At 29.3% G+C, this 4,401-nt stretch overlaps 1 long non-coding RNA gene across 1 annotated transcript; it reads right to left on the bottom strand.

Annotated features, from left to right (window-relative positions):
- Positions 1 to 3,455: 3,455 nt before the first annotated feature.
- Positions 3,456 to 4,030, bottom strand: LOC119469353. Its single transcript, XR_005198143.1, has 3 exons — positions 3,982 to 4,030; positions 3,753 to 3,806; positions 3,456 to 3,485 (listed from the first exon to the last, which is right to left on the bottom strand). It is a non-coding gene; the product is annotated as an uncharacterized LOC119469353 (long non-coding RNA).
- Positions 4,031 to 4,401: the final 371 nt, after the last annotated feature.

Raw genomic sequence — 4,401 nt, 5'->3', positions numbered from 1 at the left:
TATAATAATAAAAAAAGAGAATATTAAAAATAAATAAACGTATTTATTTTTAATGATGTCAGTATATTTTTTACTCATGTGTAAATTTGTTTTGTAGATAAGATGAAAATAACTTTATTGTGTAGTTATCAATGTTCAGTCCAAATATGATATTATAATATCATTTTTGGCTTGATTTTAAATTAACTATATTATTCATCTCTCAAATTTACCTATTTTTAAAATACATAAAGTAGGTCCCATTACAGTGACTCCATCGTTGGCAGAAAAAGTAATTGGTAAGAGATAATCCTTTATACGTCCAGAACATAACAGTTACATTTATTTAAGAAGCTTCATGAAAAATAACATAAATAAAACTTCTTAATACATTTAGGGTAGGATTTATGTATTTTTCTAATCAAAAATATAGTTTACTGAAGTTGGCCTTCAACAGAATTTACTCTTTCTATTTACCAATCTAGCCTTCCCAAGAAAAACCTCATTACCATTCATAAGCCAATGTTAGCTCAGAATTCATCGCAAGTTTGTACAGTTTGTACTATTAGCAGCATCTTACATTGAAAAAGTAACTTCAAAGTTATATATGAAGTTATCAAAAATAGATGTCATATCAGACTACCAAAACTACTGAGCAAAACTGAGGAACTTATAAATTTTTAAACTCTTATTAAACTATGAAACTATGATTCCTGAACAAAAATTCACTTTAAACACAAATTTTTAAAAATAATATTCCTTCGGTTATGTAGCAAACTCTATTTTCCTGATTTCTTAAAGTGTCATTTTTGCTTTCTAAAATTTTGCTGCCTTTCAAATACAATTTGAATTTAAATTCTTTAAGAAAGAAACATTTCAAAATCATTACTTTAAAAACATGAAAAATCGAGTCTTTATAAAATTTCACAGAAAGCGTTGACTTATTCTTGTATTAATCAAAATAGGTTCCAAGTAGGATTTAAAAAATCCATAATGACTCATTGTATAGATGGTGTTGAAACCAAATCACCAGATAAAACATCAAGTGCCTAGTTAAATTTGAGCTTTAAATAAATAATGAATAATTTTAACATATCCTAAATATCACAAAAGACATACTTATGACAAAAACAACTTATTCTTTATACAAAATTCAAATTTAACTAGGTGTCTTGATTCTGTCTGTTGTTCCATTTTTTATTTCACTGATTTTGGTAATGCTAGACCTAACTAAAAGCTATATTTAACCCTTAATAACCAGCATCTGTGATCTACAAATCATGATTATGAGGGATCACATTTAATTTGTAGAATATCTTAATAAAAGCTTATATATATATATATACATGACATCTATAACTGTATAGTTAAATATAAATGTATTGTTAGAGAGGGAGTCCATTGTAATAGGCAAAAATAGTTATTCTTTTTCTAATCTACTGATACTGCAGAATTAATTCCCTGAACTTTTCAACTCACGTATTTTGAAGAAAATATTTTATGGCATTACAATTGTAATTTTTCAACTGTGTTCTTAACTATTTAGTTCAAGATAATTAAGAACTCTTGGCAGAAAATGAAGGCATATTTGGGGTGAAATAGCTGATCAATCACAAGGAACACAGGAAATATGTTCTTCCTATATAGATATTGGAAAAACGTATGAATATTTATTTAAAAAAATCTATCCAGATTACTAAAGCAACAAAACAAAGCAAAAATTATTTAATCCTCAAAAGGTGCTTTTCTCACTCTCATTCTCAAAGTGATTTTAAAAGTAATCATACTGTTGGATGACAGTACTGTTTTTCAAATTAAAATGCAATATCAGCAAAAGTGTATTCACTTGTAAGGAAATATTGTTGATCATAACATTTTGGAAGACAAAACCAAATGTATGAGGAGAGAATAGGTGGTGTCTAAAAACAAAACTCATAGTTGTGCTATTTTTTGTTAAATTGTTCTCCATTTAATCATTTAGCCATTTAAATTAATTTAATGTATCTTATTAAAATGACTTTGCCCCTAAAATACTTCAAATGAACGTATGAGCTCAAAATGTATGAGCTCAAAATTTACAGGATAAATAGATTTAATTTGGGAACAGTTCATGAAGAGTGAAAAACATTTAGTGGAAAGTTAATTAAATATGAACCAAAAACTTAAAGCAACTCTAATTAAATGTTTATTCTTGGGTGTTATCTACTCCTACTTTCTTCACAAATAGAAACTCAAGTTTTGCTCATTGCTCCTACTCAAATAAAAGTTACTCATTTTCAATTTTAGGTTATGCATTGCAAGGCATTTCTGTTTTCTGTAAAACACCTACTATATATTTCAAATAATAATATACAAAAATATATTAACTATGAACCTGACTACATAATGCTGAAAATTATTATAGAGTATGAAGAAATGATTCTAATTTTTTAAAGGACTACAGATTCTAATATTTAAACTTTTATCAGGAGAACAGCTTTTTAAAAATATGGCTACAAAAATGCTTTATTTTGCCAAAAACACCAAATAAAGGGCATGCTTGTTCATATGTATTTGGGTTCATCTTATATCAATTAAAAATCAATTTACTAAATAGTTTTTCTATGTACTGAAATAGATGTTTTATCCTGAGTTGAATGTATATTGTTTCTGGCTTAATGGCTACTAGTAGCTTCTTTTTTACTGGCATAATATTGCTGCCAGCTCTGTGAACAATGAGTATCAATATGGAAAGCAAGTGGTGTGGAGAAGAGGGCAAAGATGTTTTAAGTGCATTTAAAATTAAATATATATATATGTATACGTGTGTGTGTGTGTATATATATATATATATATATATATATATATATATATTTGTCTTGACTATAAGAGTGATATCGTAGTCCAATTACACACATTTTTCTCATTTCTATAACATAATTAGAACATACTGTTTACGCTTTTTTTTATTGTTGAAGGGGAATAAATTAAAAAGCATTTTTAAATGTAGACTAGATTTCGTGGATAAATTTGCACATGTATTAGCAGACATACATCTTTTCCCTGAAATCTAAACGCTTGCAGAAATACTAATTTTCATCTTCTATTATGTAGCTGTATTACACGTACTCTTTCACCTGGGGGGTCAGCAGGGCCATCACAGCCTGAAGTACCCTGACACCAAGAAAACAAAAAGAAGAATCAGTTAGAATTCCTGCTCATAGCATCTGTCTGGAAAAGAAACTACAGCAATATCCAAACAGAAAAAGTGCAGATGATACCTTTGGCCTGGGTTTCCCACTGGGACCTCTTGCAACTCTTGAACCTTGAGGACCCTGCAGATGAAAACAAAAGATGAACCTGAATTAGTGCCTGGCAAATCCAAAGTCACAGAATCAATTTTTATTTTTGGAAAAATAAGTTATCTTGGAAAACTAAATTCAATATGAAAAATGCACATTATTTTAAATCGAGGCACCTACCATTGGACCGTGCTGACTCTGAGGGCCTGGTTTGCCAGCTACTCCCTATCAAAGACAGTTCAAACAATTTCAATATGCAATATATCACAATAAATTATGAGTCTGGTGCTGACACTGAGTACTCAGGCAAGAACATCATTCATTCATTCACTCAAAAACAGACTTCCTGTGTTGCCCACGCTGGTGTGGAACTACTGGATTCAAGCAATCCTCCACCTCAGCCTCACAAATATCTGGGAATACAGGCACGTGCCTGTCCAGCTAAGAACATTTATGTTGCATAGCTTAAAACATTATATTTATATATCATACCTGTGCACCTTTCTCTCCATTGGCACCTGGAAAGCCAGGGAATCCAGTGGAACCCTACAATAATAAAATTAATAAACAATGAACAAACGTGGCAATTAACATATTCAGCCACAATTTGTAATTTATTCTGGAACAGAGTGATTTTCACACAGCTGTTAATATTTAAATCAAAAATATAAATTTTAATATACCATACAGCTACCGTTGAAGTAATTGAAAATTAACTTACAATGACATCTGAAATCCTGGAAGCATTTAAAGCACAAATTGATAAAACATTTCAGTTTTTAACCTTTTAAGTAAATGAATTAATCAAGTGTTATTACATCTTTTGTTATAAAATAGTGATTATAGGATATTTTATAGAAAATGTATTTCAGTGTAAAATTCTACATATTTGCTTCAATTCTAAAGAAAAATCCTATTTTCACAGACAGAAATAGTCAAATATTAAAATAGGGATTTAGAAAATGTTCTTCCTGAATTAATATTATATGTCATAGTTACCATATTTTGGTTATTTTTACGCTTTTAAAACTGGATCAAATCATAGACTAAAAACCTTCCTCCACTTTTTCTATTTGGTGTTTGAATACAACTATACCTAGCTGAAAGTCGAAGTCAGACAGCCAAGCATTAAAATTCTGGT

The sequence above is a fragment of the Cebus imitator genome, unplaced genomic scaffold (assembly GCF_001604975.1).
Source record: "Cebus imitator isolate Cc_AM_T3 unplaced genomic scaffold, Cebus_imitator-1.0 Scaffold633, whole genome shotgun sequence".
NCBI classification, from domain to species: Eukaryota; Metazoa; Chordata; class Mammalia; order Primates; family Cebidae; genus Cebus; species Cebus imitator.
Note: the sequence above shows the minus strand (reverse complement) of the source record. Positions and strands in the feature narration are given on the sequence as shown.